General features: G+C 35.4%; 17 non-coding genes across 17 annotated transcripts; all 17 read left to right on the top strand.

Moving 5' to 3' along the window:
* The first annotated feature begins 2,814 nt into the window (after nucleotides 1–2,814).
* On the top strand, nucleotides 2,815–2,886 carry Trnap-ugg (transfer RNA proline (anticodon UGG)). The gene has a single exon. It is a non-coding gene; the product is annotated as a tRNA-Pro (tRNA).
* Nucleotides 2,887–5,319: 2,433 nt separating this feature from the next.
* Nucleotides 5,320–5,391, top strand: Trnam-cau (transfer RNA methionine (anticodon CAU)). Its single transcript has one exon. It is a non-coding gene; the product is annotated as a tRNA-Met (tRNA).
* Nucleotides 5,392–9,893: 4,502 nt separating this feature from the next.
* Nucleotides 9,894–9,965, top strand: Trnap-agg (transfer RNA proline (anticodon AGG)). Its single transcript has one exon. It is a non-coding gene; the product is annotated as a tRNA-Pro (tRNA).
* Nucleotides 9,966–10,644: 679 nt separating this feature from the next.
* Trnam-cau (transfer RNA methionine (anticodon CAU)) lies at nucleotides 10,645–10,716 on the top strand. Its single transcript has one exon. It is a non-coding gene; the product is annotated as a tRNA-Met (tRNA).
* Nucleotides 10,717–11,534: 818 nt separating this feature from the next.
* Nucleotides 11,535–11,606, top strand: Trnap-ugg (transfer RNA proline (anticodon UGG)). The gene has a single exon. It is a non-coding gene; the product is annotated as a tRNA-Pro (tRNA).
* A 355-nt stretch (nucleotides 11,607–11,961) lies between these two features.
* Trnap-agg (transfer RNA proline (anticodon AGG)) lies at nucleotides 11,962–12,033 on the top strand. Its single transcript has one exon. It is a non-coding gene; the product is annotated as a tRNA-Pro (tRNA).
* Nucleotides 12,034–12,718: 685 nt separating this feature from the next.
* On the top strand, nucleotides 12,719–12,790 carry Trnam-cau (transfer RNA methionine (anticodon CAU)). The gene has a single exon. It is a non-coding gene; the product is annotated as a tRNA-Met (tRNA).
* Nucleotides 12,791–13,608: 818 nt separating this feature from the next.
* Nucleotides 13,609–13,680, top strand: Trnap-ugg (transfer RNA proline (anticodon UGG)). The gene has a single exon. It is a non-coding gene; the product is annotated as a tRNA-Pro (tRNA).
* A 353-nt stretch (nucleotides 13,681–14,033) lies between these two features.
* Nucleotides 14,034–14,105, top strand: Trnap-agg (transfer RNA proline (anticodon AGG)). The gene has a single exon. It is a non-coding gene; the product is annotated as a tRNA-Pro (tRNA).
* Nucleotides 14,106–14,790: 685 nt separating this feature from the next.
* Nucleotides 14,791–14,862, top strand: Trnam-cau (transfer RNA methionine (anticodon CAU)). The gene has a single exon. It is a non-coding gene; the product is annotated as a tRNA-Met (tRNA).
* Nucleotides 14,863–15,680: 818 nt separating this feature from the next.
* Nucleotides 15,681–15,752, top strand: Trnap-ugg (transfer RNA proline (anticodon UGG)). The gene has a single exon. It is a non-coding gene; the product is annotated as a tRNA-Pro (tRNA).
* A 352-nt stretch (nucleotides 15,753–16,104) lies between these two features.
* Trnap-agg (transfer RNA proline (anticodon AGG)) lies at nucleotides 16,105–16,176 on the top strand. Its single transcript has one exon. It is a non-coding gene; the product is annotated as a tRNA-Pro (tRNA).
* A 685-nt stretch (nucleotides 16,177–16,861) lies between these two features.
* Nucleotides 16,862–16,933, top strand: Trnam-cau (transfer RNA methionine (anticodon CAU)). The gene has a single exon. It is a non-coding gene; the product is annotated as a tRNA-Met (tRNA).
* Nucleotides 16,934–17,751: 818 nt separating this feature from the next.
* Nucleotides 17,752–17,823, top strand: Trnap-ugg (transfer RNA proline (anticodon UGG)). Its single transcript has one exon. It is a non-coding gene; the product is annotated as a tRNA-Pro (tRNA).
* A 1,995-nt stretch (nucleotides 17,824–19,818) lies between these two features.
* Trnap-ugg (transfer RNA proline (anticodon UGG)) lies at nucleotides 19,819–19,890 on the top strand. The gene has a single exon. It is a non-coding gene; the product is annotated as a tRNA-Pro (tRNA).
* A 353-nt stretch (nucleotides 19,891–20,243) lies between these two features.
* On the top strand, nucleotides 20,244–20,315 carry Trnap-agg (transfer RNA proline (anticodon AGG)). Its single transcript has one exon. It is a non-coding gene; the product is annotated as a tRNA-Pro (tRNA).
* A 685-nt stretch (nucleotides 20,316–21,000) lies between these two features.
* Nucleotides 21,001–21,072, top strand: Trnam-cau (transfer RNA methionine (anticodon CAU)). Its single transcript has one exon. It is a non-coding gene; the product is annotated as a tRNA-Met (tRNA).
* Nucleotides 21,073–21,411: the final 339 nt, after the last annotated feature.

The raw sequence follows: 21,411 nt of genomic DNA, 5'->3' as shown, positions 1-21,411 counted from the left end.
TTAACTACATTATTAAATTTATTAGTTATCATTTATTTACAATCAATAGAGATTAAAAAGTTAATTTGACATCCTATTAAAAAAACAACAACATCGAAGCAAAAATATCAGTACAATTTTCTCCCTATTATTCACAGGTAAAAGATGACTCACACGTGTACAAACTTAATATAATAATTATCGCAAATAAAGAGTCCTGTTCGCTTTTAAAAATCTTCATAACGATGGTTATAAAAAAGTTTTTACACTGTTTTTTAAAAGAGTTTTTGTTCTCACAGAATTGTTTACATTTAACTTTTTAACTCCCCCCCCCCCCCCCCCAATATATTTAACTTATCAAAGCCCATACTTCACGCTTATAAGACAAACGTTTCATTCTTTATTTCACGTCTTTCACACTTCATCCATTGTTTAGTCCAGATGTTTGACAGGTCCCATCATTGATGCGTACATCATTCATACGCTGTTTGGGCGTACACCTGGTCGGACAGAAACGAACTAGCTTGATTACATAACACACCTGAATTCCGACATTCTGATATGTACATCATGCACATAGTGTTTGGACATACATCTGATCTGACAGAAACTAACTGCTTGATTACATAACACATATGTATTCCGACATTCTGATGTGTACATCATGCACATAGTGTTTGGTCATACATCTGATCTGACATAAACTAACTGCATAATTACATAACACTTCTGTATTCCGACAACCACATACAAAACCAACCTATCGAGTATTATATTATTTTAGGCACTATTTAGAAAACAATTGACGACTTCTATGGCACTAAAATTAAAAAAAAAGCTTTTTTTTTCTTATTTAAAGTATAGCAATTTATCGACAATATTTGTAGCCACTTTTTAGACAACAATTTATATTACGTTTTTACAGCTTTAGAATAACAGGGACGTTAACTCTAAGTCACAAGTCACCTTTTATTCCTGGCCATATGCCCAGATTAATAAATTCCAATGGGATTAGCGGTAAACAAGATTGTATTACACCGGGGTAAGGAAGGAAATCGATAACGGATCCCTAGTTCCGGTACCGATTTGATTGATTTTGTGAAATAAAAAAAAGATGAAAGCCGTTGAACAACAGAGATCAATACAAGCAAGTCCCTGGTTAGAGCGACCTTAAAATGACCTTGTCTGATATTAGGTGTGGGACTGTCTTTACAATATCTAACCAGGTAGTTCTTAAGAAGTGAGTTGTTTCCCTTCCATGCAAGAAAGTTTATCAGTTGCATGAAGACTTCGAGGTAAAACACTGTAGGAAATTTATTTAAGTTTTTTTTAGCGCAATTTCCATTCTGGAGAATTGCGTTTATTAACTCGTCATTTCTGGGAATGGATGGATGGATGTGTGTCAGCAGCTTTAAGTCGTCTTTAAGTCGTATCTCCTCCTCGACGAAGCAATATCGAGGACTAGTTCCAAAAGCAAATATGTTAAGCAAGTTTGGAGGATGAACATAGGCCTAAAAAATTCCCGGGTTTCCTTCCTGGATTTCCCGGAAAAGCCAAAAAAACCTCGAAAAAAATTCAGTTTTTGGCCCATATCTCGGCAACCAGACCACTTAGCGACTTGAAACATTTACCAATCGATTCCTGCCATAATGTAGAACAATATTGCCGAAGAAAGGTTTCAAAAATATCCTTTCGTTCGGTCACAAATTTTTTTTTAAAAGCGCGACAACTAAACACCCCCTACACGTCCGCATTATTTAAAATTACATTATACATAATACATTACAGTACTATATAGCAAAGAAGGCAGTGGAAGGCGAAAGAAAGGAGGGTAAATCATGTGACCTGGCTGGCTTAGCAGCGAATTGCGCGAGACGCAGGCGAAGGAGGAGGAGCTATGATCTATCTCGATTTAAAATTGTTACGGATAACATAAGGAAATAGCGCTTAAATTGTCACTAGACTTTTTATTAACTTGTTTTTACAGTGCCCTTTAATACCAATACAGATTTGTAACGCAGGCCTATAAAAATCGTATAAAAAATAAATGTGTATCCTGACTATTTGCCTAGCCCTACGTGTTGTCGTACTCAATTAAAACAAATATGTGTTGAACTTTACTACTTGAGTCTACTTATAAGGCCTGCTATTATTATTATAATTATGTATGTCTACATTTAACTAGTGACTCCGATAAGATACTTTATAAGTTAATTATATATCTGTGGTTAAGCATTCGCTATCTTGAGTTAAGGGTGAGCTCAGGACATAAGGTAACTTTCGTATGTGTTATAATGTGTATTTAAACAGGGTATGTTGGTGCGAATGAATGTTATAACGAACGCAGAGGCGTAACAATGGGGGGGGGATGCGGACCGCACCGTGGGACACCATTTAAGGGGTGACAAAAAATTGCAAAATGCACAGGAAAAAAAATGCTTTTTTGCCAGTTCCGTTAGTGATTAATCAAAGCTAAATAGTGTTTTAAGTACAAATCGACAAGTATTACAAGAGGATGTGGGGGGGGGGGGGGGGTGTAACCCCATGACGTAAAAGTGTTAACTATAGAGAAAATGCTACATCCATCTGTATTATTAACAGACTATTGATATACATCGTTACTATTAAGTCGGGGGTGATTAAAGCTTATACACTTATACACACACACATACACACCTGTCGGTACGTTAATATGTCCACCATTGTTATAAGTAGAGTTCGACAACCTATCTCTGAACTAACAATAAACACAAGTGTGAATGTTTATCGATCTTTGGTTTACACAGGTGACTTTTTGTTTGATAGTTGTCTTAAAAGTTTCAATGTTATATATGTGGCTCGTTGGTCTAGGGGTATGATTCTCGCTTTGGGTGCGAGAGGTCCCGGGTTCAAATCCCGGACGAGCCCTAATGTTTTTGAGTCACCAGTGGTTGGAGGGATCGATGTATTTTGAAAATTTTTGGTGTGGCGCCAATTTCAATGACTTACTATATCGGTAGTTTACAATTGTTCTGTAACGTTCTCACACATGTACCTGATTTCCCTTTGTTTTACCTTATTCTTGAAGTTTTCATCCCCAAATATTTTTTATTGGCATCTCCAATAGTCAGGCAAACTTTTTAAACTTATAGTAATACAATTTTAATCAAATTGTCTTTGTATTAGATCGATGTTTACAAGTGGACTTATAAGTACCGTCAGGGCACACGGTCATTTTTTTTTAGGATTTTTAGGAAATGGCAGATTTTCGATGTGGAGTGACATGAATATTATTTTGATCATTAATTATCGAAATGTACTCAAAAAATGATATTTACACATTTATAAGAAGGTTAGCATATGGTTTACCTAAGAAATATTGTAATTACATGTTGATTTCTAGTAGTAAAAGAATAACAAGAATAAAGGTAGCAGTTGCAGGCTCGTTTACTAGGTTTAGTATACTAAATTTGTATACCAAAGCCTAGTTCTAGTAGTAAGATTTAATTTGTTAGTTATATTTACTGGAATAAACTGTTGTGATTACAATAACTAGTATTTACGTAATGTATGCCTGTGGACTAGTAATAGTCCATACTAAAGACTTCTGCATATAGTATAGATCTATATGGTAAATTTTAATCCATATACAGGAAACAGTATGCCACTTCGACTATCCTAAACACATTGATCTCACTTCTATTTATGAACTTTACACTGTAGTTTAGACTTGTCATAAAATTCTAGTAGGCTACAATTATACTAGTATTATTAGTAGTTGTGTACTGAATGACTAGGCTTTTGTTTGTTTATGTGGCTCATTGTAAGTAATAGCTATTGGAAGCTTCCAGCAAAAGCATGCTCAGTCCGGCAACCGTTGCTACACCAGAAAGACCACAGACAAGATTGAGGGAGCATGACATGTCGGCAACTGTTGCTGTGTTTGAGGTCTAAGATGTGTTCCGATAGAAAATCCAATAAAAATCGTACTCAAAATATACTTTGTGCTGTATTTATATGTGAAAATTACAAAAAATGACTGTTGTAACTATTGCCATGTTATTAGTTAATAAATTGTATCGTTTGTTCCTATTTTGTAAAAAAAATTTTTTTGGAAAAAAATGACCTACATTCCTGACAGTACTTATAAGTACCAATATCTGTTTAGGCCATTAAAAATTGTTTAAACGAAATATCCTTTGACATATGCTTTGAATGTGCCAAAAGCAGTATGATAACACATTGTTTAAGAAAAAATTTCATTCAGAACCTAATTCCGTAAATAAAGGGTTAAATCAGAGGCGTAGCTAAATATACAGAGAAAACTTGACGGGGGGGGGGGGGGTCAAATCGAAAGTTTAAGGTGGGGGGGGGGGTACAAATCGAAAGTTTGAGGGGGGGGATGTGCAAATCGAAAATTTGAAAGTTTGTCCTCGGGAAGGGTCGCTATGCCTCTGGGGGGGGGGGTGACACCATTAAGTGCCGCACCGGGTGACACCCGACCTCGCTACGCCACTGACTTAAATACATTTTTTAACATGTCTCTTTTAGTTCACCTTTCAACTAGCAAGGATAAAAATAATTGTTGACTATAGGAGTGGATTTTTATGAGGCTTTTATTCAATCTAGGTTGAATTCTGCTTCTACAGAGTGAAGCGGCATCTTTATAACAAAACAGCGTCCTCCACAGTCATCATAAAACTGGTTACTGGCTTGTCTGTATTGATTCGTTTATTAAAACTCATACAATTAATATCAACATAATATTTACATCAAAAATTTTCTTTTATACAAATTTTCACGATAAAGCCCCCTCTTACGTATTAGACCTATTTTCTTTAACACAAAATTAAATCGTCGTCTTTGTTTACTTATCCCATATAGTCATATAGGCTACAACTTTCCAAAAACATAGTTTCGCCTACTCTGATTCTAATTTGTAGAACAATCTTCCCAATAAAATAAAACTATATCTGAAAATATATTCAAAACTAAACTTAAACAACAATTAATTAATGGATTCTTTAACTGATTTATTTTTCACATATCTTTTATGTTCTCATTCTATCTCATTTTGTATTATAACTATGTAATCGTATTCATACAAATTAATTTTCCTCTTACAATGCTGGTCATACAATGTTTGACGTGCTGTATCTTTCCACCCCCCCCCCTCTATAAATAACATCACCCCATCACACTAACTGCAGCAAGCTACTAGAAACCAAAAAACTACATACTATTTAAAAAGTAGGCCTAAAACAAATTGATAAAAATAGCAACGAATATAACCGTGAAGTAGATAATGAAGCAAATAGCACCAGAAACAACATTTACTTAATACTGATAAGTAATTTCAATAGCAGAGTGGCGCAGTGGAAGCGTGCTGGGCCCATAACCCAGAGGTCCGTGGATCGAAACCACGCTCTGCTAAAATACTTTTTTTATTTTAAAATTTTTAGAAAGAGGTCATTGATACTAAATGGACACGATTAAAGAATCGATATATGAACAACAACTCTCATATTACTCTAGTTCATTTAAAACACAAACTGGAATGATACTAGAATGTCTTGGCCACCTTAACTGACATTGAGATTTTCGATCTTATGTCATGTATAAAATAAAAGTCCAAACACCTAACATTTTTTAAGTTAATGTCAACTTTCATCCAGTCTAGACTCAAGTGTCAAGTTTGGAAGAAATCAGTTCGGTAGAAGTGGTAGAAATTTTACTTCACAGTTCCGACCAATGAAGGACAAAAAAACAACAAAAAAACAAAACAAAATAGGAATTTAAATACAATCTTTTAAAATTTTAAAATAACACAAAACGCATAAATAAAAGAAAAAAAAAATTACAACCCGATGGCTGTTAATTTATGACAGCTTATGTTTTGATGAAAACGTTTGTGGTTGTCCGGGATGTGAACCCGGGCCTCACGAAATCACACCCGTTGCTTTTGTCATAAAATCGTGTAAGGCAATGCTATCTTTATTGTAAATGGTAAAACCAAGTTATGCGGGTAAACACTGAATTGAGAGCTAAAATATCTTGTTTAAACACGGCTGAATAGAAATTTAAGTGAAGTCTTTGTCTCTTGAATTTCACTTAAATTTTCCATATTGTTGTTCGAAGTATAACAGACTATTTATTTCTCACATGCTTATATTAGGTAAAAATATCAGGAGAGCTGTGTTTTTGTTTTGGTTTTAGTCACATTTAAAAAATTTAAATCAGTTGTATGTCTTAAAATATTTGATTTATTTCGCATCGTCTGTTTATTTGTGTGGTGTGGAAAATCTTTTAACTTAATTTTGATCCATTTCTGATGCTGCAAATTCTTTTTAAACTTTCCAGATAGGAATACTTCCCAGGTGATAAAGTAAGAATAAAATGCTAGTTATTAACATTTAATTTAAAAAATAATTATATTCAATAATAAAAGGGGAGATAACAAGATTATGTACTAGCGATCTCTCGATCCGATGGCCACGATGGTGACCTGTTTTTCACGGCTGCGTGATTTTTGACTTGAGCTATGAAACTACAGACACTTGCCTTTAAGAGATTTTGAGCTACTAATCAGGTTTATACCCGAATTTTTAGTCGTATTTTATTTGCTGTCAACTTAATTTTGAATTAATTACTTAAAAGTGGTCTGTAAAAAAAATATGAAAACATAAATAGTAACAGGATTTTAAATGTACTGTAAATAAGAAAATAAAATTAGTTTGCTATGTTTTTTATAAAAATCCTTGGTCGCTAAAATATGTAGGCTTCATAGATTTCATAAGCAACACATGTTTTTATTAAATAAAGCAAATTTATTTTCTTTTCAATGCTTTTAATAGCCTATTATTATGAAGTGTTTCTTATATTAGTTTTATTAAATCAAAGGACTATTTCATAAAATTCATATTTAATGTTATTACATTTTTAATTTAACATTATCTAATTTTTTATTTCCTTATGAGTAAAATTGAGGTTTATCTTCAAATTTAGCTCTAAGTAACATATTTTTCCTAGTTTTTCTTCTATAAGCAAAGTTGTATTAAAAATACAACCAGAAATTTAAAAAAAGCTTTTCGCTCTTGTCCAGGATTTGCACTTGATTTTACATTCGCAGAAAGAACAATAATAGGCGACAAACCATATTGTTCTCTAAATTAATTCATTAGAAAACTGACAAAGGTTATCTTCTTCTAAGCCAAAATAATCTAATCTTACAGGAGTGACTCATTTTACAGCTGATGTAAACAATGGCTTGCTGATCGCGTGCACCTGTCACTAATCGATGTGCGATAAACTACAGGTGTGTTAATGAGATGACAAGTACCTGTTATTGGTACATCACACATAAGTATGGTTTAATGACGGTCTTAATGCATTACTAAACAATTGCAGATTCATCTTTTTAAACACGCTTATTAAATTAATTTATTCTAATATCACAGTAAGTATGGTTTAATGACGGTCTTAATGCATTACTAAACAACATATTGCAGATTCATCTTTTTGAACACGCTTATTAAATTAATTTCTTCTAATATCACAGTAAGTATGGTTTAATGGCGGTCTTAATGCATTACTAAACAACATATTGCAGATTCATCTTCTTGAACACGCTTATTAAATTAATTTCTTCTAATATCACAGCAACCTGTAGCGGGTCGGCTAGATCTAGCATACGATAAATATGGGTCGCTGCGTATGTTTGTTTTTCGTTGTCAGTCAGCGAGAAAAATTTTGGGAATTATGGAGAATTAAAATTAGTGTTTTGAACGGACACAAATTTCGAAAATTCATAATAAATTATTTTGAAGACATGCACTTAAATTTTTTAGATGAGTGCCCCAAAATCTGGAAGAAGATTATGAATTCATTATTTATTGGGCTTAAAATATAATATTTTATAGATGGTGGAAAACCTACGAAAGGGTTAATTTTTCAAGATGGCCGCCGTTGTCATAGTTACCAAGATTTTTCCACGAATTTTTTTTAGTAGAAATGCATATGCAGATGTATCTTAATAAATCTGTAAAGAAATAACTGTTTTCTAACGAGTATTAAAAAGTTTTTTTTTTTACCGGAGCCTTTCCCCTTAAATATTAAGTAACTAGTCACTCATGGTAAATGCTCACGAGTAAAGAATCGAAATATAAATAACAACTCTCATGCTAGAAGTTAGTTCCTTAAAAAAACGGTATTGATACTAAAACGTTTTAGGCAATTTTAATGACATTAGCTTTTTCACTCTTATATCAGTCGTAAAAGAGTAGGCCAAGCTTGTAAATATTTAAAAGTTAACTTCAATTTTCAAAGTTGTAAAAAAATATAAAGAGAAAAGAAATTGATTTAAAAAAAATGTGTGCCAGTCGCTTGATTTTGCTATTAAACGGTAACTTTTATGTAACTATTCCAGCAATATTTTCAAATTTTACTTAAGTGATCAAAATGTGGTTGTAGACCACTTATGCCAACTCGCCCGTGTGAATTATGGACCCCCCCCCCCCCCCCGTCATAATAAAATAATGAACCACTATTTAAAATAGGCCTAATATTTTTAAAAAAAGTATGATGCGCAATGTAATACACTGGATTTTGTAACGCACCAGGAGCGACAAAACTGCATTATTATGCACTTACACACCATAGCCTACCCTTTTATGTGTAGGCCCAATACGATAAAGTGATTGTGTAGTGTCATCTTATTATACCACAAGCGTCGTCGTATATCGATTAGTGGCAGGTGCAAATGATCAGTTAGCAAGTCATCAATAGCATCCGCTGTAAAATTAGTACATAATTTAAGATTCAATTTAATTCGTTTTCGGAATATTATAATGTTACACCAATTTTGTAATGGAAATATTACATGAAATCGATTATTAACCCCCTATTGTTATTTCTGATAATACAAATTGTGTATGTTAAACCGTTCTAACTCTTGTTGGTCTAGGTGCTTGATTCTCGCAAGAGGTACTGGGTTCAAATCCTTGAGGGGAAAAAACTATCTATATTTCTACATTTCTATGGCATTCAGCGTGGATACAGTGAACTCAACTATATGTTGTACATTTCTATAATATAATGATTAGTAATCTGTATTGTTTATTGTGCAGTATCTTTTAACTACTTACATTGTTTTTTGTTTTCCTTATGTATGAGGTCAGTGAAGGTAAATGGTCAAGTTTACAAGTTAATTCCTTTAAAACACAAACGGCGTTGATACCAGAAAGTTTTAGCAACTTTTTCTTACATTGAGTTTTAACTCTTAGGTCAGTCGTAAAATAGAAGGTTCGGAAGATATCGATTCGGGAATGGTAGTCAAAATTTCGCGCGCCAATTACGATAAAGACGAATGATGAATAGACGTACTACAAATAAATTTTTTTATAAAATTAAAGAAATATGTTATGAGATATTATTATAGAACAACTTTAATTTATTTTGAGTCTGAGAGAAATGTAAATGACAAATTTAACGTCAAGATTAATTTTGATCGTCTATTATTAAGATGTCATTAGATAAAGAACTTACGGGTGGTTGGTCTAGAGCAGGGGTCTCCAAACTACGGCCCGCGGGCCGGATGCGGCCCGCGAAGTCCTCTCATCCGGCCCGCGGAGATATTTTTGTCTAAGGAAAAATTGTTTGTTGGTGATAGATGAGGAACTTTGCCCAGAGAAATGAAAGACATGCCTGGAAGAAACTGGCCCCCGAACTGAAATGTGATAGTTAATGCGGCCCTCGGTCTGAAAAGTTTGGAGACCCCTGGTCTAGAGGTATGATTTTTTGAAATACATTTTACTATGCTGAGGACACATTCGTACTGCAAAGAAAAAAATGAAATGTGATTTAGAACAAGTGTCAGCAGAAAATAGATTTAGATAAAAAGATGTTATTACAAACATGATTTGAGAAACGATAATAACGGCTCATTGGTCTAGGGGTATGATTCTCGCTTAGGGTGCGAGAGTTCCCGGGTTCAAATCCCGGACGAGCCCAACTATTTTTATGTCTACATTTTGATAGTATTCAGATATAGATAGATGTTGTTCATTGATCGAAAAAATTAAGGTGCGTGAAGGGCTGTAACGTCAGGCTCATTTACGTTGAAATGTGCTTGAGGAAAGCGGCAACAATTTAACAATAACAACTTCAATAAAGTGTTTTAACATTAAAGTCTGGAAACCAAGTTGACCTATTGAAATCATAGGGTGCGGTAAAATTTTGGCAGATATCCGCGCAATTTAGCCACACACCTGATCATGATGCGGGTAAAATTCGAGAGATATCGTCACGTGACATGTCGTCTTCGCACACTTCTCGCAATTTACCGCCTCGACATTTCGCTTTTTGATTCTCGCATTTTACAAAGACCCATTAAATTCAGATGAATCAATTCTTACCACATGTAGGCCAACAATGATCTATTTGATAGCTAATACATTTACTTTCACTTCTGTTCATTCAAATTAATGTGTCTTTTTTTTCATGCTGGTCATAAATAACAACACACCATTCACTCAACCGCAGTAAACAACCAGAAATGAAGACAGAAAACAGTGTTTTAAAAGCAGGCCCAAAAGGAATCAACAAAAATAACAATGAATATAGCAGTCAAGTAGATCTTGAAGCATATACGAGGCACTATATATTCTTATTACTGAAACATAGATCACAAGCAGAGTGGCGCAGTGGAAGCGTGCTGGGCCCATAACCCAGAGGTCCGTGGATCGAAACCACGCTCTGCTAAGTTATTTTGTTTTCTTTGCTAAGTTATTTTGTTTTCTTTACGTTTGACGTCACTAAAGGTAAATGGTCAAGGTTACAAGCTAGGTCTTTTAAAACACAAACGGTATTGATACTAGAAAGTCCTAGCCACTTTTTCTTACACTGAGTTTTTCACTCTTAGGTCAGTCGTAAAATAAAAGTTAAATATTTTAATGTTTATGTCAGATTTCATCCAGTTTAGACTCACGCGAAACGTTCGGAATAAATCGATGCGGTAGAAGTGATTGAAATTTCGCTCGCCAGTTCCGACCAAACACAGACGAAGCAAAAACAACACAGAAAGTTAAATAAAAGCTTGGAAAAAAACGTTTAAAATAACAAGATTGTATATACGCACAGATAAGAGAAACAGAAAATGATCCTCTTTGAATATCAATATAAGTCTATAGCCTTATAATAGACCTACACCACTCTTTAGATTCCTTACTTAAAAAAGAGGTAGTCGAAATGTATTATGCATTGAATTTTCTATCTATCGAATTAAGAGTGACACGATGTTTTAATTATGTAGAAATACAAAGAAGACGTACACTAATACGTGTTTTAAATAAAGTGCATTTGTAGTGTCATCTCATTATACCTGTGTATTGATAAGTGACAGGTGAAAGCGACCCGTCAGCAAGTCATGAATATGGTTCATGCTTTAAGGTTCAATTAGTTTGGGTCTGAGAGGAATGTAAATGCAAGTTTTTAACGTCACGATTTAGCGAACTCGATTATTTTTTATCGCCAATTATTAACATCTTTCCTAATATAAGTAGATAAGGGAAAAATGTAACGGCTCGTTGGTCTAGGGGTATGATTCTCGCTTTGGGTGCGAGAGGTCCCGGGTTCAAATCCCGGACGAGCCCAAATATTTTTATTTCCACATTTTTTTAAATAACTACGCCTACAGAAGAAGGTTAAATAATCGAGAGTATTTTAGTGAGGGGGTAGGAGGAGATCTTCAGGTCGACCACTTTGCTTTAAACGCTTCAGGATCTCCTTGATTCCTTAGTCGATGCTAGTATTCTTGATATTTCGGCCTAGTTTGTAGCTCACCTCCTTTGGATCACAATTAAACCTTTCAAATACATTTTACTGCGGTGAGGACACATTCGTATTGCAAAGAAAAAAAATGAAATGTGATTTAGAACAAGTGTCAGCTCAAAAATAGATTTAGATAAAAAGATGTTATTACAAACATGATTTGAGAACGATAATAACGGCTCGTTGGTCTAGGGGTATGATTCTCGCTTAGGGTGCGAGAGGTCCCGGGTTCAAATCCCGGACGAGCCCAACTATTTTTATGTCTACATTTTTATAGTATTCAGATATCTATAGATAGATGTTGTTCATTGATCGAAAAAAAATTAAGGTGCGTGAAGGGCTGTAACGTCAGGCTCATTTACGTTGAAATGTGCCTGAGGAAAGCGGCAACAATTTAACAATAACAACTTCAATAAAGTGTTTTAACATTAAAGTCTGGAAACCAAGTTGACCTATTGAAATCATAGGGTGCGGTAAAATTTTGGCAGATATCCGCGCAATTTAGCCACACACCTGATCGTGATGCGGGTAAAATTCGAGAGATATCGTCACGTGACATGTCGTCTTCGCACACTTCTCGCAATTTACCGCCTCGACATTTCGCGTTTCGATTCTCGCATTTTACAAAGACCCATTAAATTCAGATGAATCAATTCTTACCACATGTAGGCCAACAATGATCTATTTGATAGCTAATACATTTACTTTCACTTCTGTTCATTCAAATTAATGTGTCTTGTTTTTCATGCTGGTCATAAATAACAACACACCATTCACTCAACCGCAGTAGACAACCAGAAATGAAGACAGAAAACAGTGTTTTAAAAGCAGGCCCAAAAGGAATCAACAAAAATAACAATGAATATAGCAGTCAAGTAGATCTTGAAGCATATACGAGGCACTATATATTCTTATTACTGAAACATAGATCACAAGCAGAGTGGTGCAGTGGAAGCGTGCTGGGCCCATAACCCAGAGGTCCGTGGATCGAAACCACGCTCTGCTAAGTTATTTTGTTTTCTTTGCTAAGTTATTTTGTTTTCTTTACGTTTGACGTCACTAAAGGTAAATGGTCAAGGTTACAAGCTAGGTCTTTTAAAACACAAACGGTATTGATACTAGAAAGTCGTAGCCACTTTTTCTTACACTGAGTTTTTCACTCTTAGGTCAGTCGTAAAATAAAAGTTAAATATTTTAATGTTTATGTCAGATTTCATCCAGTTTAGACTCACGCGAAACGTTTGGAATAAATCGATGCGGTAGAAGTGATTGAAATTTCGCTCGCCAGTTCCGACCAAACGCAGACGAAGCAAAAACAACACAGAAAGTTAAATAAAAGCTTGGAAAAAAAACGTTTAAAATAACAAGATTGTATATACGCACAGATAAGAGAAACAGAAAATGATCCTCTTTGAATATCAATATAAGTCTATAGCCTTATAATAGACCTACAACACTCTTTAGATTCCTTACTTAAAAAAGAGGTAGTCGAAATGTATTATGCATTGAATTTTCTATCTATCGAATTAAGAGTGACACGATGTTTTAATTATGTAGATATACAAAGAAGACGTACACTAATACGTGTTTTAAATAAAGTGCATTTGCAGTGTCATCTCATTATACCTGTGTATTGATAAGTGACAGGTGAAAACGACCCGTCAGCAAGTCATGAATATTGTTCATGCTTTAAGGTTCAATTAGTTTGGGTCTGAGAGGAATGTAAATGCAAGTTTTTAACGTCACGATTTAGCGAACTCGATTATTTTTTATCGCCAATTATTAACATCTTTCCTAATATAAGTAGATAAGGGAAAATGTAACGGCTCGTTGGTCTAGGGGTATGATTCTCGCTTTGGGTGCGAGAGGTCCCGGGTTCAAATCCCGGACGAGCCCAAATATTTTTATTTCCACATTTTTTTAAATAACTACGCCTACAGAAGAAGGTTAAATAATCGAGACTATTAGTGAGGGGGTAGGAGGAGATCTTCAGGTCGACCACTTTGCTTTAAACGCTTCAGGATCTCCTTGATTCCTTAGTCGATGCTAGTATTCTTGATATTTTGGCCTAGTTTGTAGCTCACCTCCTTTGGATCACAATTTAACCTTTCAAATACATTTTACTGCGGTGAGGACAGATTCGTACTGCAAAGAAAAAAAATGAAATGTGATTTAGAACAAGTGTCAGCTCAAAAATAGATTTAGATAAAAAGATGTTATTACAAACATGATTTGAGAACGATAATAACGGCTCGTTGGTCTAGGGGTATGATTCTCGCTTAGGGTGCGAGAGGTCCCGGGTTCAAATCCCGGACGAGCCCAACTATTTTTATGTCTACATTTTTATAGTATTCAGATATCTATAGATAGATGTTGTTCATTGATCGAAAAAAAATTAAGGTGCGTGAAGGGCTGTAACGTCAGGCTCATTTACGTTGAAATGTGCCTGAGGAAAGCGGCAACAATTTAACAATAACAACTTCAATAAAGTGTTTTAACATTAAAGTCTGGAAACCAAGTTGACCTATTGAAATCATAGGGTGCGGTAAAATTTTGGCAGATATCCGCGCAATTTAGCCACACACCTGATCGTGATGCGGGTAAAATTCGAGAGATATCGTCACGTGACATGTCGTCTTCGCACACTTCTCGCAATTTACCGCCTCGACATTTCGCGTTTCGATTCTCGCATTTTACAAAGACCCATTAAATTCAGATGAATCAATTCTTACCACATGTAGGCCAACAATGATCTATTTGATAGCTAATACATTTACTTTCACTTCTGTTCATTCAAATTAATGTGTCTTGTTTTTCATGCTGGTCATAAATAACAACACACCATTCACTCAACCGCAGTAGACAACCAGAAATGAAGACAGAAAACAGTGTTTTAAAAGCAGGCCCAAAAGGAATCAACAAAAATAACAATGAATATAGCAGTCAAGTAGATCTTGAAGCATATACGAGGCACTATATATTCTTATTACTGAAACATAGATCACAAGCAGAGTGGCGCAGTGGAAGCGTGCTGGGCCCATAACCCAGAGGTCCGTGGATCGAAACCACGCTCTGCTAAGTTATTTTGTTTTCTTTGCTAAGTTATTTTGTTTTCTTTACGTTTGACGTCACTGAAGGTAAATGGTCAAGGTTACAAGCTAGGTCTTTTAAAACACAAACGGTATTGATACTAGAAAGTCGTAGCCACTTTTTCTTACACTGAGTTTTTCACTCTTAGGTCAGTCGTAAAATAAAAGTTAAATATTTTAATGTTTATGTCAGATTTCATCCAGTTTAGACTCACGCGAAACGTTCGGAATAAATCGATGCGGTAGAAGTGATTGAAATTTCGCTCGCCAGTTCCGACCAAACACAGACGAAGCAAAAACAACACAGAAAGTTAAATAAAAGCTTGGAAAAAAAAGTTTAAAATAACAAGATTGTATATACGCACAGATAAGAGAAACAGAAAATGATCCTCTTTGAATATCAATATAAGACTATAGCCTTATAATAGACCTACATCACTCTTTAGATTCTTTACTTAAAAAAGAGGTAGTCGAAATGTATTATGCATTGAATTTTCTATCTATCGAATTAAGAGTGACACGATGTTTTAATTATGTAGATATACAAAGAAGACGTACACTAATACGTGTTTTAAATAAAGTGCATTTGCAGTGTCATCTCATTATACCTGTGTATTGATAAGTGACAGGTGAAAGCGACCCGTCAGCAAGTCATGAATATCGTTCATGCTTTAAGGTTCAATTAGTTTGGGTCTGAGAGGAATGTAAATGCAAGTTTTTAACGTCACGATTTAGCGAACGCGATTATTTTTTATCGCCAATTATTAACATCTTTCCTAATATAAGTAGATAAGGGAAAAATGTAACGGCTCGTTGGTCTAGGGGTATGATTCTCGCTTTGGGTGCGAGAGGTCCCGGGTTCAAATCCCGGACGAGCCCAAATATTTTTATTTCCACATTTTTTTAAATAACTACGCCTACAGAAGAAGGTTAAATAATCGAGAGTATTAGTGAGGGGGTAGGAGGAGATCTTCAGGTCGACCACTTTGCTTTAAACGCTTCAGGATCTCCTTGATTCCTTAGTCGATGCTAGTGTTCTTGATATTTCGGCCCAGTTTGTAGCTCACCTCCTTTTGATCACAATTTAACCTTTCAATACATTTTACTGCGGTGAGGACAGATTCGTACTGCAAAGAAAAAAAATGAAATGTGATTTAGAACAAGTGTCAGCTCAAAAATAGATTTAGATAAAAAGATGTTATTACAAACATGATTTGAGAACGATAATAACGGCTCGTTGGTCTAGGGGTATGATTCTCGCTTAGGGTGCGAGAGGTCCCGGGTTCAAATCCCGGACGAGCCCAACTATTTTTATGTCTACATTTTTATAATATTCAGATATCTATAGATAGATGTTGTTCATTGATCGAAAAAAAATTAAGGTGCGCGAAGGGCTGTAACGTCAGGCTCATTTACGTTGAAATGTGCTTGAGGAAAGCGGCAACAATTTAACAATAACAACTTCAATAAAGTGTTTTAACATTAAAGTCTGGAAACCAAGTTGACCTATTGAAATCATAGGGTGCGGTAAAATTTTGGCAGATATCCGCGCAATTTAGCCACACACCTGATCATGATGCGGGTAAAATTCGAGAGATATCGTCACGTGACATGTCGTCTTCGCACACTTCTCGCAATTTACCGCCTCGACATTTCTCTTTTCGATTCTCGCATTTTACAAAGACCCATTAAATTCAGATGAATCAATTCTTACCACATGTAGGCCAACAATGATCTATTTGATAGCTAATACATTTACTTTCACTTCTGTTCATTCAAATTAATGTGTCTTGTTTTTCATGCTGGTCATAAATAACAACACACCATTCACTCAACCGCAGTAGACAACCAGAAATGAAGACAGAAAACAGTGTTTTAAAAGCAGGCCCAAAAGGAATCAACAAAAATAACAATGAATATAGCAGTCAAGTAGATCTTGAAGCATATACGAGGCACTATATATTCTTATTACTGAAACATAGATCACAAGCAGAGTGGTGCAGTGGAAGCGTGCTGGGCCCATAACCCAGAGGTCCGTGGATCGAAACCACGCTCTGCTAAGTTATTTTGTTTTCTTTGCTAAGTTATTTTGTTTTCTTTACGTTTGACGTCACTAAAGGTAAATGGTCAAGGTTACAAGCTAGGTCTTTTAAAACACAAACGGTATTGATACTAGAAAGTCGTAGCCACTTTTTCTTACACTGAGTTTTTCACTCTTAGGTCAGTCGTAAAATAAAAGTTAAATATTTTAATGTTTATGTCAGATTTCATCCAGTTTAGACTCACGCGAAACGTTTGGAATAAATCGATGCGGTAGAAGTGATTGAAATTTCGCTCGCCAGTTCCGACCAAACGCAGACGAAGCAAAAACAACACAGAAAGTTAAATAAAAGCTTGGAAAAAAAACGTTTAAAATAACAAGATTGTATATACGCACAGATAAGAGAAACAGAAAATGATCCTCTTTGAATATCAATATAAGTCTATAGCCTTATAATAGACCTACACCACTCTTTAGATTCCTTACTTAAAAAGAGGTAGTCGAAATGTATTATGCATTGAATTTTCTATCTGTCGAATTAAGAGTGACACGATGTTTTAATTATGTAGATATACCAAGAAGACGTACACTAATACGTGTTTTAAATAAAGTGCATTTGCAGTGTCATCTCATTATACCTGTGTATTGATAAGTGACAGGTGAAAGCGACCCGTCAGCAAGTCATGAATATCGTTCATGCTTTAAGGTTCAATTAGTTTGGGTCTGAGAGGAATGTAAATGCAAGTTTTTAACGTCACGATTTAGCGAACTCGATTATTTTTTATCGCCAATTATTAACATCTTTCCTAATATAAGTAGATAAGGGAAAAATGTAACGGCTCGTTGGTCTAGGGGTATGATTCTCGCTTTGGGTGCGAGAGGTCCCGGGTTCAAATCCCGGACGAGCCCAAATATTTTTATTTCCACATTTTTTAAAATAACTACGCCTACAGAAGAAGGTTAAATAATCGAGAGTATTTTAGTGAGGGGGTAGGAGGAGATCTTCAGGTCGACCACTTTGCTTTAAACGCTTCAGGATCTCCTTGATTCCTTAGTCGATGCTAGTATTCTTGATATTTCGGCCTAGTTTGTAGCTCACCTCCTTTGGATCACAATTAAACCTTTCAATACATTTTACTGCGGTGAGGACACATTCGTACTGCAAAGAAAAAAAATGAAATGTGATTTAGAACAAGTGTCAGCTCAAAAATAGATTTAGATAAAAAGATGTTATTACAAACATGATTTGAGAACTATAATAACTTGTTGGTCTAGGGGTATGATTCTCGCTTAGGGTGCGAGAGGTCCCGGGTTCAAATCCCGGACGAGCCCAACTATTTTTATGTCTACATTTTTATAGTATTCAGATATCTATAGATAGATGTTGTTCATTGATCGAAAAAAAATTAAGGTGCGTGAAGGGCTGTAACGTCAGGCTCATTTACGTTGAAATGTGCTTGAGGAAAGCGGCAACAATTTAACAATAACAACTTCAATAAAGTGTTTTAACATTAAAGTCTGGAAACCAAGTTGACCTATTGAAATCATAGGGTGCGGTAAAATTTTGGCAGATATCCGCGCAATTTAGCCACACACCTGATCATGATGCGGGTAAAATTCGAGAGATATCGTCACGTGACATGTCGTCTTCGCACACTTCTCGCAATTTACCGCCTCGACATTTCGCTTTTCGATTCTCGCATTTTACAAAGACCCATTAAATTCAGATGAATCAATTCTTACCACATGTAGGCCAACAATGATCTATTTGATAGCTAATACATTTACTTTCACTTCTGTTCATTCAAATTAATGTGTCTTGTTTTTCATGCTGGTCATAAATAACAACACACCATTCACTCAACCGCAGTAGACAACCAGAAATGAAGACAGAAAACAGTGTTTTAAAAGCAGGCCCAAAAGGAATCAACAAAAATAACAATGAATATAGCAGTCAAGTAGATCTTGAAGCATATACGAGGCACTATATATTCTTATTACTGAAACATAGATCACAAGCAGAGTGGCGCAGTGGAAGCGTGCTGGGCCCATAACCCAGAGGTCCGTGGATCGAAACCACGCTGTTAAGTTATTTTGTTTTCTTTGCTAAGTTATTTTGTTTTCTTTACGTTTGACGTCACTAAAGGTAAATGGTCAAGGTTACAAGCTAGGTCTTTTAAAACACAAACGGTATTGATACTAGAAAGTCGTAGCCATTTTTTCTTACACTGAGTTTTTCACTCTTAGGTCAGTCGTAAAATAAAAGTTAAATATTTTAATGTTTATGTCAGATTTCATCCAGTTTAGACTCACGCGAAACGTTCGGAATAAATCGATGCGGTAGAAGTGATTGAAATTTCGCTCGCCAGTTCCGACCAAACACAGACGAAGCAAAAACAACACAGAAAGTTAAATAAAAGCTTGGAAAAAAACGTTTAAAATAACAAGATTGTATATACGCACAGATAAGAGAAACAGAAAATGATCCTCTTTGAATATCAATATAAGACTATAGCCTTATAATAGACCTACAACACTCTTTAGATTCCTTACTTAAAAAAGAGGTAGTCGAAATGTATTATGCATTGAATTTTCTATCTATCGAATTAAGAGTGACACGATGTTTTAATTATGTAGATATACAAAGAAGACGTACACTAATACGTGTTTTAAATAAAGTGCATTTGCAGTGTCATCTCATTATACCTGTGTATTGATAAGTGACAGGTGAAAACGACCCGTCAGCAAGTCATGAATATTGTTCATGCTTTAAGGTTCAATTAGTTTGGGTCTGAGAGGAATGTAAATGCAAGTTTTTAACGTCACGATTTAGCGAACTCGATTATTTTTTATCGCCAATTATTAACATCTTTCCTAATATAAGTAGATAAGGGAAAATGTAACGGCTCGTTGGTCTAGGGGTATGATTCTCGCTTTGGGTGCGAGAGGTCCCGGGTTCAAATCCCGGACGAGCCCAAATATTTTTATTTCCACATTTTTTTAAATAACTACGCCTACAGAAGAAGGTTAAATAATCGAGACTATTAGTGAGGGGGTAGGAGGAGATCTTCAGGTCGACCACTTTGCTTTAAACGCTTCAGGATCTCCTTGATTCCTTAGTCGATGCTAGTATTCTTGATATTTTGGCCTAGTTTGTAGCTCACCTCCTTTGGATCACAATTTAACCTTTCAAATACATTTTACTGCGGTGAGGACAGATTCGTACTGCAAAGAAAAAAAATGAAATGTGATTTAGAACAAGTGTCAGCTCAAAAATAGATTTAGATAAAAAGATGTTATTACAAACATGATTTGAGAACGATATTAACGGCTCGTTGGTCTAGGGGTATGATTCTCGCTTAGGGTGGGAGAGGTCCCGGGTTCAAATCCCGGACGAGCCCAACTATTTTTATGTCTACATTTTTATAGTATTCAGATGTCTATAGATAGATGTTGTTCATTGATCGAAAAACAATTAAGGTGCGTGAAGGGCTGTAACGTCAGGCTCATTTACGTTGAAATGTGCTTGAGGAAAGCGGCAACAATTTAACAATAACAACTTCAATAAAGTGTTTTAACATTAAAGTCTGGAAACCAAGTTGACCTATTGAAATCATAGGGTGCGGTAAAATTTTGGCAGATATCCGCGCAATTTAGCCACACACCTGATCGTGATGCGGGTAAAATTCGAGAGATATCGTCACGTGACATGTCGTCTTCGCACACTTCTCGCAATTTACCGCCTCGACATTTCGCGTTTCGATTCTCGCATTTTACAAAGACCCATTAAATTCAGATGAATCAATTCTTACCACATGTAGGCCAACAATGATCTATTTGATAGCTAATACATTTACTTTCACTTCTGTTCATTCAAATTAATGTGTCTTTTTTTTCATGCTGGTCATAAATAACAACACACCATTCACTCAACCGCAGTAGACAACCAGAAATGAAGACAGAAAACAGTGTTTTAAAAGCAGGCCCAAAAGGAATCAACAAAAATAACAATGAATATAGCAGTCAAGTAGATCTTGAAGCATATACGAGGCACTATATATTCTTATTACTGAAACATAGATCACAAGCAGAGTGGCGCAGTGGAAGCGTGCTGGGCCCATAACCCAGAGGTCCGTGGATCGAAACCACGCTCTGCTAAGTTATTTTGTTTTCTTTGCTAAGTTATTTTGTTTTCTTTACGTTTGACGTCACTGAAGGTAAATGGTCAAGGTTACAAGCTAGGTCTTTTAAAACACAAACGGTATTGATACTAGAAAGTCGTAGCCACTTTTTCTTACACTGAGACTCTTAGGTCAGTCGTAAAATAAAAGTTAAATATTTTAATGTTTATGTCAGATTTCATCCAGTTTAGACTCACGCGAAACGTTCGGAATAAATCGATGCGGTAGAAGTGATTGAAATTTCGCTCGCCAGTTCCGACCAAACACAGACGAAGCACAAACAACACAGAAAGTTAAATAAAAGCTTGGAAAAAAA

This window comes from Physella acuta, unplaced genomic scaffold, assembly GCF_028476545.2.
Source record: "Physella acuta isolate Inbredline_101_S28 unplaced genomic scaffold, ASM2847654v3 ptg001145l, whole genome shotgun sequence".
NCBI lineage: Eukaryota > Metazoa > Mollusca > Gastropoda > Physidae > Physella > Physella acuta.
The sequence above is the reverse complement of the archived record's forward strand: the minus strand, read 5'-3'. Positions and strand labels throughout refer to the sequence as shown.